Source organism: Megalops cyprinoides, chromosome 2, assembly GCF_013368585.1.
Source record: "Megalops cyprinoides isolate fMegCyp1 chromosome 2, fMegCyp1.pri, whole genome shotgun sequence".
Taxonomy (NCBI): Eukaryota; Metazoa; Chordata; class Actinopteri; order Elopiformes; family Megalopidae; genus Megalops; species Megalops cyprinoides.
Window position 1 is genome coordinate 41,905,082 of NC_050584.1, and position 15,932 is coordinate 41,921,013.

General features: G+C 41.2%; 1 protein-coding gene across 1 annotated transcript in view; it reads left to right on the forward strand.

The window, feature by feature from the left end:
- Positions 1 to 7,590: 7,590 nt before the first annotated feature.
- The window catches only part of ncanb (neurocan b), an 84,896-nt gene continuing 76,554 nt past the window's right edge, over positions 7,591 to 15,932 (forward strand). Inside the window, exon 1 of the mRNA XM_036522084.1 lies at positions 7,591 to 7,948. The gene's annotated coding sequence lies outside the window, so the exon portion shown is untranslated. The remainder of the gene's footprint in view (positions 7,949 to 15,932) is intronic.

The following is a 15,932-nucleotide window of genomic DNA, read 5'->3' on the forward strand; positions in this document are numbered from 1 at the left end:
GAATGGAATCAAAGTCATTCAGAACAGCAAAGGACCATGGGGTGCATGACCAGCTTTGTCAAAAATCATCTCCTTCAGTCTTGCCCTCTGGAGGTGGATAGCTCCAGTAAAGTGAGCACGGTTTTCAGTGTCAGTGGTGATGGGTCATAGAGTTCAGCGTGGCTCCATGCTTGTAATACAACCCTGCCCAAGGACACTGTCTGATACAGACATTGTCTCAGCCCTAAGCTATGGGTGGGTATTGAGTTTTCTACTCAGAATCAAGGGCAGCAAGTAGGTGGTTATTTTTTAATGTGGAGCAGGCTGGGCCAGATTCAGTTTTCACATGCTCGGCTTTCAGTGGTCATGCATTCCACAAGCTTATGTTCTTTGGAGCTACTATTTTTCTCTGCAGAAAACACCACTGGATATGCGTGCAATGCCTGTATGTCCATGGTTGTGTCCTTGCATCTGTTGTGAGAGAGGAAGACGGCAATACACAGAAGAGGGCCACACGGCCAGAACATCTTGCGGTCTTTGCAGTGAATAAAAAAGTGCCATCACATACTGAAGTAATTAAGTCATCACTGCTTTCATTTGAGTGGAGTGAGGACCTTTGGAACAAAGACGTGATATCAAAGTCTACAGATCAAAAAGCATTTCAGTAAAACTGAGCGCAATGGTCTGAATTGAATTCACATTAGATTCATCACAGCTGTGGTGGTGGTTTCATGGAGCTGACACAGGGACAAATCTCAGATGCAAATAAACCAAGGAACACATTAGCATATTGTTGATTTTTTTGATTGATTTATTTTTTACCTAAAAAAACTGGCAATTTTGTCTCTGTGTGGGGGGTGATGGGCACATATATTAAAGGAAGATATTTTTAGGGCCAAGAACATTTTCTTTGATCAATGATTTCAACTGCATGGGCAAATGAGAGAAGCAAGAGCAAAAGTAATCATTTCAATGGGAAGTGTGCTGCCAAGAATAGCTCAATCAGAAAACACTCCACACTCTTTGTAGTACAGGCGGCAGAGTACCCATATGTAGCACACACTGTCTCTACCAGGACTGTACTCGTTAAGAACCAGGTACATTTTATTCTCTCTTTATAAATAAAATTAAAATTAGATAGGTTCTGCTACCTTGTATATTGAAGCATCTATAAGATGTACGGCATTTGCATAGAATTTTGATTATACTGTTGATGGTTGTTTTCTGATTTGTCAATGACATTAACAAGCTTTATTTTCCACCCTTGATGTCCACCCTGATTTTTCTACTAATAATTTTCAACAGACTAGCCCTTTCAACAGTTACAGACTTCCAAATAGTCTATTGTTCCTGTAATTATTAGAAGAGGCACCAACCATTTTGTCTCTGATCCCACAAAATTAGGAAAATACATCAAAGGTCAAGCAGCTCAGCAAGCAATGACTCTCCTCAAAAGAGTGTGAGAAGAGGCAAGTCCTCTGCCAACCCCATTCTTTGTGGTGTTAACTTGTTAAAAACAGTCATCTCTCATAAGAGCAATGCTCTGGCTATTTCAAAAGCCAACGGTGTTTTTCTCATTTTCTGCTCACTGCTTTTCCTATTGACTCCTGTGTGAATGAGCTGTTTGGAACGTGTAGCTTGGGGGCCCATGAATCAGAATAACAGTAACTCGCCTCTGCGGTTGCAAAAAAAAGCCTCCCATTACTGTTATCAAATACTGCAGGAAACAAATGTAAAAACAAAACAAAAAAAAAGATTTGTGTTGCTAACTTTTTCCCCAGCATCCCTTCCCATCTTTAATGTGTTTCTTATTTACTGGGGACCTGAAAGATCCCTGTCTTCGCTCCATGCTTCACCTTCATCAATTATGGATAAACTCTGCCCCCTCCTGAGAGACTTAATTTCATTTCAGTTCGGAGCTTAGTCTGTCCTCCTCTTTTCTTGGCTCTTCACAGCCCCCCTAGTGGCCACACAAGGCCTCTGTCACTGAGTGGCCAAAACGCCTCCATCATTTGAGCTTTGTTTTTTTTTTTCTCCCTCTCATTCTCACCCTCTGTAATTTAACCCCTCCCGTATCCACCATAATGGCTCGCGACCACTGAATTGGTGTGTTGATTGCCTTTAAGTGCCCATGTCAGTTGTTTCTGGGTCAATGAAGAGTTTGCTTGGACTGGTGCCAGGCTCTCCTGCAGTGGCGGGGTGGAGGCAGAGGTATGGCAGCGGGAGTCACTTCCTCTCTGTGCCTTGCCTGCCTGCTCTCAGATGCATCCTGAAGCTCTGTGCAGCACTGGATAAATGGATTAGAGGGAAATTTATGGATCCCAATCAATCACGGGAGTTTTTTGAGCTGTCCTCACTTATCCCTGTCTCCAAACACACACACACACACACACACACACACACACACACAAAACCACAAAAATACTAGAAACACACAAAAACACAAATAAGCACAGATACTTACTCACATTAATACAAACATATATGTGCCGTATACACGCACATCATGCATAGAAAAGCACACACATAAACCAACACACACACACACACACACACACACAGTAATGCTCCTGCACACAAAACTTAAAAGACAAAAACTTGCAAACATGCACACATATACAAATGATCACTCAAGCGCTGCAGCCCTGAGACCTGATCTGAACCCGATGGGACCTGACGAAACATGCCGGATTCGGGATGGTTCAGGCCTATAGTTGCATTACGGCATTCAAGTTTAGGCTGGGTCAGGCTGAACATTTTTGTCAGGTTTTGAATGCAGTGCTGTCTGGAATCTGGGCTAAATATTCATTCTGATTGAAGGACATATACACAAAAGAAATCAATTTTTAAAATTTTTTAAATCTACCAGACATACCAAGCTTGAATGGACAACTAATTTATTTAAGTACTTATTTAGATGAGAAGAATTTATTCTTGCTTAAGTGCCACTCCATTTTCCCTAAAAAGACTGTTGAACTGTTAAGCTGAATTTTCACATTTTTATTTGTTTACTTACTTTATCAACCATATAATGTACTATTTTCCCAACAAGGACGGACTGTACTGTGTTCAGTTGTCAGGCTGCTGAACATCACATATTGTGGTATTTATTTATTTATTTATAAACTAACCTGTATTCATTAAGTACACTGTGTTTTACTGAAAAGGAGAGGTTTTGGTAAGATAATTTTGATATATGTAAACTGCTGAACATGATTTGGTTATATTTCATTATTACCAATAGCTGGTTTGGTAATAATCTGCATTTTTTATGTGAGTAAACACCCCTTTGCGTCATGTCCAGGGTTCAGGCCAAGGACAGTAACAGAAAAAGTTTGGCTGGGTTCAATTCAGGTACTAATGTTCATGGGTTAGGTTAGGCTCAGGTGTCAGTTGCAGGCCCAGTCAGACCTGTAAAGTGCATACATGAATACAAATATGTGCGTACACGCATTGAATTAAGGATGATATGGTGTGCCCCTATTTGACCTATGAACATGTTCCATTTGGGTGCAAAGCAGAGACAGAGGTCACACACCCTTTTTAGAGTAAGTTAAATGAACTCAAAATAAGAACTGTGACAATACTAACCTACGTAAGTGTGATAGCTTGATACGCTCCTATTCCTTGTGTCTGGCCAACAGCTTTATCTTCAGTTGTAAGCAGAGAATGTATGTGTTCAACCTTTATTAAGTTATTGAATATTACCTGAAGTACTCCCTTGGTTCCATGGTGAAATAGAAAGCATTTGTGAGGCTACTGCTTCCCAACTATGGATTTGTAATTGCACAACATTTAACGATTTCAGTACTAACTGAGTCTTACAGTCCAAAGTAATACAAAATCAATTAGTCTACAGATGCCAGCTGCAGCTAATTACGTAGATTTGTATACATGCACACACACACACACACACACACACACACACACACATATGTCTACTGAAAGTCTTTGATATTTTCTCTCATCAACAGCAAGTTCTGTTTAATACCAACATCTTTAATTCTATTGCTTACTAGAAGAAGAAACAGTATTTTATAGTGAACAATTTTTCAGCTACTGCATGAAAAAAATGACATCTGTAGTTTAAACTTGTTAAACAGGAAAAGTTATGTGAAAATGCCAAGTGTGCTGTTTTGCAGAAATATTCACAGATCTATTTTTTCCTCCTTTGGGATATTTTTTAGTCAGGCTTTGCGATCCATCTGCTTGGCTTTGCGCAGGCCTCCATCCCTAAAGTTAAGAGGATGATGGATGCTTTCAGTAATCGATGGAACAGGAGTGTACACTGCTATTGCATAGCTGATGTGCCTGTTCTCCCACTGAGCAGAGTCTGCTGTCAGTCCTGTGTTGAGAATTGTCCAAAAAGCAACAAACACTTAACACATTTAAGTGAATTTAAGTTTACTGTCATCTCAAATCAATGAATGTTTTTTGTTTTATTATTATTATTATTATTATTATTATTATTATTATTATTATTATTATTATTGTTATTTGGTATACCATTGTTATTAGTTTTGGGCTTCCAAAGACAGCACAAATCTGCTTGATGTAATCACTTTTTTGAAAGACTAGTTCATCTTCAAGCAATGGGCACAAGCCAACAAGCGCTCTCCTTTCTCAGAAGGTCAAATCTGTGTAACTCAATTCTTTCTCTGTGGCTTTCCTTGGAACACACTTTTCCTTATGCTCTTTAATATAACCTATAATGTTAACCTAATTACTTCTATAAAACCCTTTCAGGAAATGCGATAGAGCCGAAGATGTTACTGTGGGCTGTAGTGCTGGCCACTTTCTCACAAGGGAATAATATCCTCTTCAGTTTCATGGCTGATTGATTAAAGCATCATTAACCAACATTACTCATTGATTATGAAGAGTCTCTGTTGGTCCCAGACAGAACATACTAGAGCAAACAGAAATACTTATGAATACTTATTCTGCAGGCAAACATTTATCTCATTGACCCAAATGCTGAACACAGCTCAGTACTGGCTCTCCTACTGTGCTGGCGTGTTAAATTTGTTGTAAATTAACAACGTAAACACGGGGTCCAATGGTGCATGAGTGAGAGAGAGTAATCTAGACACGCATCTGAAGTGCCTGTGATTCTCTCCCCATTCTGTATCACGCTGGTTTGTCTTTTGAAGTAGTTGGCTGTGAAGTGATCTGATAAGCCCCTGACTGAGGGTGCTGGAGTGTTTTTGGTTCAAAGCCACTGGGGAACAGGCTTGTCTACAGGGGCCCTGGAGACAAAGAGAACCTTGAGCACCAAAGGAACATTGATGTCATGATCTCTGCAAGTCGGATGGCGCTTTAACTTTTAAATGCTTTGATGGGAGGACGCTGACAGACCACCACTCACTGCAATCACCCTGCCTTCTCTAAGAGGGAGCATTCATTGCTCCACTCTGCAGACTTATTTTAAATAGCTATAGAACATGATGACATTGGATCTTTGTCCTCTCTTTACTGAACAACATATTAAAACTGTTTTTATAGGATGCACATTTTCACATTCATGGTTGTTTTGCACTGCTGGATCCACTCTGATGGGCTTCTAATATTGCTTTACTCTGTATAGTATATTTTTGTTGGTCAGGTGCAAAACTCAGTAGTGGTATTGCCACTGACAATTCATTCTAACTAAACTCTATCACTATGCTGTAGAGACAGTTGTCTACATGAATTCATACTCTTTATCTATTTTAAAAATAATTTGTCCAAGTTACTGTCATACTCAGCTGAATGACTGTTTTCGAATGGCTCAATTCACTCACGCAAATGACATACTTACCTGAATGTTGTCGTGCTCACTTTCTGCAGTCATTTCTTGACCCAGTTGTTTGCTTACACACTCTGACCTGGTAAAGCAACATAAAATCCCATAAACCAACAGCCAGTGCATCTATCATCCCCAAACTTACATTACTAAAATCCAGAGCAGTGCTGGAAAAAAATGGTGCTGTTGGACAGATGCTAATGCAGAAGACACTGGCCTGTACTCAAATGCAGTTTGGGTCAGAGATAACTTGTGGCACACTGGACAAGTATGGTAAAAGTATGTCCAAACAGGCAATGCAAAAACTCATCTATAAATCATTTGTATCCTGGTGTGCATTTTGGTGTGAATGACGGACATGCAAAATGTCTATGCTTCCTGTCTTAAAGATAATGCAAGGCCCACTGACTCATGTTGCTGATAGTATACTGACTTTACAACTGGTCTGTAAAATAGCATGAAGTTACATGAAAAAAATGAATTTGTGGGTGGAACTTCATCATTCCTGGCATGGCATAAAAATTTATTATAAATAATTTTTATTTTTTTTTCTGTGTAGTAATATTTACTGTGTATTTGCATTATCGTGGACATATCATGGAGGTAAACTATCCAGAAGAACACTTGGGAGGACATATGTGAGATGCGTAGTCATGGATTCAGAACCACGGACAGAGGCTGCATTTTATTATTGTCAGGAGCCAAATGAAATTGCACTATTTGAAAGACCTGATCCGTTTTAATATCACTCAAACAAAGTATCAGCATGTTTATTCTCGCAATAAAGTCGAAGACGGGCGATTGAAAGTAAAATATATATTTTGAAAAATCCAAGCCAGAAAACATGAGCATTGGATGAAATTCAAATTAGCAGGCCACAATAATCCCCCTCAGCGCGGTAATGTAGCGTCTCTCGGGGGATAATTATTCTTGGTGCAGTAAAGCGGCGGGTTGAGAGGCTCTTTGGAGCTGTCTTTTGTGAGGGATCAATTCTAATGATTTTTTTAAAACCGCAACTAGACTAGACACAGTTGGTTTGGCAGCCACGATATATTAATCTCGCCTAGGCCCAATACAATGAATTCCAATGTCTGTGTTTAAAGAGGCTCTAACCGTTGTAAATATTTCCAAATTAATTGTTATTGGTTGTATTTTTAGGTACTCAACAAATCTATAGATAGAGTTTGAATATGGTTAAGCATAACATGCCTGAGACTGCATGTGCGTTTCGAGTTCGATTGTCTCCATGCGGTGACCTGTTCTAAGTAGTATGTGGAATGGATGCAGAACACAGACTGTAACTGATGGAACCTTGATAAAGTGAAATTTAGTGACGATTCTAACGAACCTAGATAAATTTAACTATTTTAACGTAACTTGATATCTATATCGTTATATGACCACAAGCTAAATACAAAAGACAAATATGCAAGATTGTGATATAAGTAGAAATGGGAGTTTGACGAATGAAATTTGGTTTATAAAGTATGATATTCGGTTGTTTGATGTTTGTTAATATAATTTTCAAACTTTTTGTGCTGCCCAAGCCTGAAATGAAGTGATCGTAAATCTGAAAAAGACTCCATATTCGAAATACGATAGACATTTTCGATATCTAATCTATCTGAACGATTCTAGTCGAGGCTTACCTGAGTATGACACAATCGTTTCTTCGTGGTAAGTCAGGATACCCCCGCCCCTTCTTTACATCTACCCTATCCCCCATTTTTCCCTTCCTCTCTGGTCTCCGCTGATTCGAATAGAGGATTCTGCGGAGAGCACCCTGGCTGTCAGCGTTCTTTTGTTCAGTTGCGCTTTGCTGCAAGGGAAGTGAGCATCGCTGTTCTCGCTCCTCCGTTCTCTCTTCCCGCTGCATGACAAGACCCTTAGAATGTGATCCGTCTCTCCTGCCACGAGAGATATTTAACATTTTTACATGTATTTTCTCTTCGAATACCCGTCTTGGCTTCTGATTCTGTTCTTAAACTGAGTAACATTTTGGCATGTGAAACTGCTGTCTCACTATCAACTCGCCCTCAGATGGTTCAGATCACCGACGGCGGCACGCGATCAGGAACGGTACACCTGCACTAAACAAGACCAACCGTTCACTAAGACAAGACCGCTCTACATTCCTGAATACTTCACCGCCTGACGTCGACGCGGCTTACCTCAGCCAAAAAGGTAAAAACAATTACATAATAATAATAATAATAGTTACAATAATAACAACAACAACAACATGTGTGTGTAATTGTTTCTGTCTCATTATGGTAAAGTGTGCGTTTAACTATTGTCTACGGTATAAAAACGTTCATTCTCCGGAACAGAGTCGCAGAAAGCGGACTATCAACATATCAACTAAAGCGATAGGTTTCAAGAGTTTCACAATCCAGTACGAATTTTATCGTTAAATTTGTGGATATTTGAACTGCGATCCGGGTTATTTGATGATATTCTTAAAACTTGTATGTACCATTGTTTTGTGCCGGTATTTCGGCAGATGCATTTGTCTGTTTGGGGTGAGGGGGAGGGAGGCTTTCTGTCCTCACAGCGGTGACTGTGGGGAGTTATGGTGATTTGTGAACATTTTTCCTTTCATAAATCTTGAATTTACCCGAGATTTGTTCGAGATTATTGCTCTTGTACTTACTGTCATGTGTTAGTAGTTTTATTCTCCTTTTTTTCCGGTCTTTGTCCTCTGTGAACGGGGTGCTTCGATACTTCTAGGTGCTTTCTTTAAAATACCTCGTCCTTAGTGCCTCCACCTAAAAGGCGTATTAGACTCTGTTCTGCCAATATCTGGTGGCCCTTTTAATTATTCAGACGTGTGCTTTTAATATTACATTGGCATGATACTTGTAGGAGCATGCATAAAATATAGCTCTCTCACTGATGTGTTTGGTGTGGTCTGAAGTGGCGTGTTGAGCTGAACTCAAAACTCAGCCCCCTGAGCATCTTTATATACAGAGAGAAATACTGTCGTGTCCTGTCTTCTGTAAGGTGTGAGACTGCTTGGATTCCGATAAGCTAGTACAGTTGACTTGTACCAACGGACCAAAGCCCTAAAACAGGCAAGATGACTGATGTTAGAGAGAAGTCCTTATTTAGCTTCTTGGTGAAAGGAAAACAGTTAAATTTTTTAGGTTACAGATGGAAAGCACAGCATACATGACAAGTTGGCAAGAAGTGAGCTCTGTCAGTCGGATCTTGACTTGGTGACAGCAAACAGCCAGTGATAGAGGAACCCAGGTTTTATCTGCACACTGTCAAATTTCTGTGTATCAGAAAACTCAGGAGTCCCTCTTCCTCTGTAAACTGATTTTAAAAATATGCCCGAAAGCTTATGTCTATGTGTTTTAGCCTTTGATATCTGTCAAAAAGGAGAGTGCAGTCTCCTTAATTGCATAATCATATATTTTTAAATTCTGTTCCAAATTGCATCAGAGTCAGAGATTTGCGCTGGCAGGGAGACATGTTTAGATGTGAGATGGACCCCAGGGAAATTTATCAGGGATTTCAGACTGCAGTTGCAAAATGGTGGGACTATGTGTGTATGTGTGTACATGCATGTGTCCATGTGTGAGTCCATGTGTGTATATATATCTGTGTGTGGGTGTCTGGGGGGAGTAATAACAACTCTGTGTGCATGTTTGAGTGCATATTTATGGTCTCCTCTGCACCAGAGGTTAGGAGATTTGGCATATCCTGCATGTGTTTGTGTGTGTGTGTGTGTGTGTGTGTGTGTGTGTGTGTATGTGTGTGTGCGCACGCGTGCGAGCATACATGTGTGTGCATTTATGTGTGTGTATGTATGTGTGTGTGCGTTTGCTTGGATGTGTGTCTGTGAGTGTGTGTGTGTGTGTGTATGAATGAGCTCATATGTGTGTGTCACTCCATATGTGCGTGCGCACACTTATGTTTGTCTGTTTGTGTGTGTGCGTGAGTGTATGTATATGTGTGTGTCTGTGTATGTGTGTGTGTAGATGTGTGTGTGTTTATATGTATATGTGTATGTGTGTGTGTGTGTGTGTGTGTGCGTGTGAGCATGCATGTGTGTGTATTTATATGTTTGTGTCTGTGTCTGTGTGTATGTATGTGTGTGTGCGTTTGCTTAGATGTGTGTCTGTGAGTGTGTGAGTGTGTGTGTATGTGTGTGTGTGTGTGTGTGTGCCCTTGTCAATAGGCAGAGACAGGCTGGCTGATGGATTAAGGAGGGAGAGCTTGGCTTTCCCAAAGGCAGCTGAGCAACATGGGAGAGATCAAAACACCTGAGCAGCTGCATTATTCATTATTTATCTGAAGATTTTTTTCCCCCATTGGTTAAATCATGATGTGGGTGTCTGCCAGATCGTTCCGTGCTCCATCAGTGACCTGAGTGTGACATCAGAGATTCTTGGCACCTGTGGAACCTTCATAAAACAAAGCTGATCAGTTCTAATCCTGTTAGTGCCTCTGCCAGAAGCTGAGCTCCCCCTCATTCCATTCCATTGTTTCCAGGTTCAAAGATTATCCCATTGATTCCTAAAGGATTGTATGAATGGCTTTGCCAATGCATTTGTTCCCCATTTAGTAGTGCAAGAGACACAGAAGCAAATCATAGAAATACATGCTTTCTGTCAGTGTTTCCAAATTCCACATGGAGTAAATAGAAATGCATTGAAATATTGTTGTCATCACATTATTGAGATGGGAAAGCCACAGTCATTTTTGCTTTACTGTACATCAACTCACTTTCACATGCAGCTCAGCACCAGCCTTTGCAGCGAGAGCAATGAATTACTAATACTGCATTTGCAGCACTGAGAGAGGAAAACATTTGTATTCACATGTATATTGTTTATCTGGTGAATTAACATCTGCTGAATTATCCATCTGAATGGTCATTGAATTAACAGGCATCCCAGACATTTTTGTTTAAATAAACACAAAATGAATAAATGATGGAAAGTCACCTTGAGAAATGAGCTCGCTCACAAATGATTGCTGACCACAGGATTCCACTCTTAATCCCTGTCTGTGCAGAACACTTGTGAAATGGTCCTTGTGGATGTGTGTGTGTGTGTGTGTGTGTGTGTGGATGTGTGGGTGGGAGGTCAGGTGTATTGGTTGTAGTGGTAGTGGTGGTGGGGGGCCGGGTTGTTGGACCAAGACTTCAAACAATATTGTTTGCTCACAGAGACGGGGAGCTTATCCAATTAGACTCTGAAAAATGGCTCAGCAGCACGCATGCATCTTTAATTCTGTGTGGAAGTGTGCAAGTTCACACCCAGGTCCTGGGCCTGGCACGCTGCCAGCTTCATATCAGCCCTCAAACGCCTGCATCAGAAGGATTTTTTTTTTTATTGCTGTAATGAATGTGAAGCTGCTGTAGGGTGTCTGGATGGATGGCTCAGGAGAAATGGGGGACTGTGCTAATCCACTGACAGGGCGCAGCACTGACCAGCTGCAGGCAGCGCATTGACACATTATTGACTCTTCGCGGTGCTGACCAGCTGTAGTGACTGCACAGATGCGCCGCAGATCAGCTCGGTGGGCAGACAAAGCAGCGACAGTCTGAGTAGCCCCAGTGAGGGATTACCAGATCGCTCTCTCACAGCTTTTGAATATTAATCGTGTGACATATCAAGAATACATTATTCAAAACACGCTTTATCTATTTCCATATTAAAATGCATAAATAAATGAGGACATCTGGTATCCATTCCATGAGGCACAAAAGGGTTAACCTTAGCTTTAGTCTGTCTGCAGATTTGTGGTTTTTTCTGCTTAGAAGATTTTTTTTTTTTTTCCTTTTTTGGGATTCATTCATATTTTTCAGTGTAGTGCTTCACACTGTACAAATTGCTTTGGGAATGTTGGGTGTAATCTGGCCTAAATTTTAAAAACATTTTACTTGTGTTATTGTGAACCCTGATGAAAGACCCAAATTAAAGTATCATAATTAGTCCACCATAAATATCCCTGAAATGTCTAAAACAGGCCGTTCTTGAAAAGAGGTCCTCTCCCAGAGCTCCATACTCCCTCTGAGCTTTCAGCACTGGACAGCTCCTACAGGACTGAAAACTGTTCTACTGTACCTCTGACTTTCCATGAAAGGCATCAAAGGTCTCTACCAGTACTTAATTTGACTTTCATCATGTAAAACATTTTCAAGTACACTTCCTCCTGTCACCAAAAAAGGCAATAACCCGAGTTCACCAAGCACAACAATAAGTATCAGAGGGATGCTTCATATGCTTTATATGTTTGGAACATGCAATCAACTGCTTTCTCTGCTAACTGCTAATTTATGTTATTTTCAGAGAATCATTCCAGGTGCCATGAGTATGTGTTACTGCTAAGAGGATGGTAGAACAAACAGTGACAATATTGCTAATCAACACAGAGTTAGATCACAATAAATAATCAGTTCATGGCTCTTCGCCCCTATAGTTTGATTACTGAAAGCTCCATGGTAACACTAGGAAATGACAGAGTGTGTCTGAGCTTCCCGTCCGTCTGTACCAGACAGCCACTGATTAGCAGAGGCTTTTGACACCAGGAGAATCTGCACAGACTAAAGATAGATCTGATCTTTTTTCCCAGCAGGGAGCTCCTGCAGGGGCACTGCTTTTTGGGGTGGGCGAGTGAGGCTATGCTTCAGAGTGTGGGAGGACCGCTGGGGATCTGTGAATTTTGTGCTGGAGCTGGAGACAGTGGCAGGTTTGAGAGGGGAAACACACGCACTTCAGGCCCATGTTACAGACAAAGCTTCTAGCTTCTTCTGTCTGGCATAAGGCCCCTGGGTGAGCTCCTTTATTAATCTGCCACTCTGCTTATTAGAAGCACTACCATGATCCCATATCTGCTATGAGTCTAGAGAAGGAAAAATTACACTGATTCATGTAACAAAGAAAAGCAGAGGCTTCATAGCTGCAAGGTAATTAATTTCTCCCAAATCCCTTGGACCCTAGTTATTGCACTTCTAAATTTTTATTTTGAGTCTTTTTGAAAGCAATCTCTCTGTGCTTTGTGCTATCTGCTTATGTTGAGAGATATTAGTTCCTAATGACAATAGTTTTTTTTTTCTCAATTATGACACTCATTAACATGTCAATAGATATTATTGAACCTTATGTTTTGTGACAATGCTACATTGAGATGATTATTTTATGTGATAACTACAGAAGCTACTGTATTTTTTTCTTTTCCCCATATTTTTTGTGTTAATTTAATTTCAAGGGAAATAAATTACCCAGTAAATGCATCTGTGACCTCCTCCCCCCACCCATACACACACACAGACACACACACACACACACACACACACACACACACACACACACACACACACACACACACGCACACACACCTTCTTTTCCCTCACCAAACACAGTACAGCAGTGGCTCACAGTCCCTCTGTATGATACTGAAATAGGGTGAGCGCTCCTGAAAGAGCATGTGGTGCTCCTGCCTGTGTCAGCAGGGCTTTTTATGGACTTCCTCTATGATTCAGCTCCACAGTTTTCAAACAAAGACATCTCCACAATGCATTTCTACCACACTCACTCACTCACACACACATACACACACACACACACACACACACACACACACACATACACACACACATTGTTTGGAAGTCCAGCCCTTCCGCATTTACACATACTCATTGTGCGGGTTCAGTATCAGTTCTACCTGATGTCAACAGGAGCGTCTCCAGTGGGGAGACCCTCCTGAACTCTGCAGCAGGGGGTGGAATTGACTGTGACAGCTGAGAGGCCAAGGCTAAACCACACATCTCATTGCACCTCTCTCTCTTCAGGAAGCCAGACCCTGTGCTGTGGTCCATCCAGAAACAGCCACAAAATCACTTCTAATATCACCAACAAGTTTTTAAACCAGGGAGCGAAAAGCACAAAGGATACCATGGCATATTGATTGAATGTTAAAGTCCTGCAATTTGCTAGGTTTATTGTAGGTCAGATGTCCCGGCAGCTGACTTTCCAGTCTTACTTTAGTCTGTAATGAGGTTTCCACCGCCACACTTCGGTGGTTTTGCATAGAGGAGAAAATTATTCTGCTTAAATTTCCCAACACATTCAGCTTGGCTTGAAACACATTAAAGGGGTCTGAAAATAAAGGCTGTGGACTCAGGGTTCTGTGCTGTCAGATGACGTATGAAAACTAGATATAGTGTATGCAGTGTGAAGGAGGAAGCCTGACTCCTGGGGGAATGAAGAAAACCACCCCTTCATTTCCTGTGCCTTTCATGTCTGGGCAATGTGATGACAAATAGGAATCTGAAAATGTAATTTCACTTTATATTGCTCAATCGTCAATAAAGTACAACCAAGACATTTTCAAAGCTATTTGTGATGCCATTTATGCCATTTTATGTTCTAGCTGCCTCTAAAAGCACCAAAACATTATCAAGTCAATAAACAGGGAACACATTAAGAGACTGTGTAATATAAAAATATATTTTCTATAAAGCAAAACAGACTTGTTATGTGTGTGATAATTTGTGGACATGTATACAACATGTGTTCCCTGCATAATGTGCATAGACAAATGCAAGTAAAGACCACAATAACAAAAATGAAAATAAATAATTGCTAATTCATGATGTGTTTGTAGCTTTTTCACCGCTTTTTAACAATTAGCAATTTGCTGCTCTATATAGAATCTCCAAAGGGCAATTTTCTTCTGTGATTTAATGTGCTTTTCAATTTTGTTTTCCCCATTAAAACTAAACTAGCAACATTGTAACCAATTCCCTTCTGTAATTAAATGTCATCTACTAAAATAAATAAAGGGGGAGGAATTGTTCAAGAAAGGGTTTAAAATGCTGCCTGGAGTCTAGAGGTTGTGTGAGATATGCGTTAATTAGTGGTATCCGTCGAAGAGGAATCCTAATCTCTATGTTTGCTCGGTCACGAGTCGCGACCTGCTGGCAGCGAGTCACAGGAGCAGTTCTCCCAGCACCCCCCAACCCCCTGCCCCTCGTCCTTTTCTGTTTTTCAATGAGAACATCACACATCTGCCCTCGCTGAAATTAAAGGGCTTGTCTTTGTTTGTGCCCGGGTTTTTATTAGCTACTATGTGGCCGGTGGCAAGCTTGGCAAAAGAGCTTTTCCTTTTGGCCTTGAGTGAGTAATTTGGCAGCGATTCATATCACATCCTGGAGATGTTCCACATGTGTTGGAGAAGTGTCCCTGTTGTTTATTTGCTTGAAAGACAGATCAGAAGCTTTAGCAGTTTTGAAGGCCGATAAGATATTGCTTAGGATTTAGAGTAGTAGATGCTGGCAGTATGTCTACTACTACCTGTTGCACTATGACACAAAAACTTCCAGACTCAATCTGGTTGCACAGGCAGCAGTTTGATCCTTTGTGCTCTCAGTGATCATCAGAGAAGAAAATGGAATTAATGGAGGAATCTCCAGTCGGCAGCAGTGGCAGTTTGAAGATGGCAAATGGTCTCTCTTGTATGTTTTTTTCCCAGTCTGAAATGCTTTAATGTGGCTCAGTCTGACACGTTTCTCCTGTTACAGACCTGACTGTTTCCAGGAGTCTTTCATGCAGTGGACTGCCAGCCCTAATTGGCCTTCTTATGTGACCTTCATTGTTTTGACACAGAGAAATCAGACAAAACCCCCCCTCCTTCTACTCCCAACATGACGCTATGAAGAAATGGGGGAAGAAAATAATGAAGAGAAATGAATTGAATTGGTCTGGATTTGTCTTTGATTTTTTTCCTCCTTGGGAGGGGGGGGGGGGGGGTCGCTGATATTCTCACAGCGAGTTTTTCTGGCCCTTGTGGAATGGCACATGGCGCTGTCCTTCCCTGGCCTCCCAGCGGCTGCGTCCAGCGTAATGAACGAGCCGAGATGAAAGCGCCCACTCTGGGGCCGAAACTTATCAGAGTGGTACAGAGGTGATTACCCGCTGCTCAATTAATCTACATCACCTAAGCCAGCGACTTCTCTCTCTTTCTTTTCTGTTTTAAGATGAATGCTGCCGGGGATACAGAGGGACAGGGCAGGAAAGTGCAGGAAAGTGCTGAGTTTGCGCTTCCATGCTCCCCCCCGGAGAGTGAGGTCCGGGACAGCGCTCAGTACGAAAGCGCAAGTCAGGGACCTGGAACAATAACAACTATCAGGATCATTTACTCGCTGATTTAT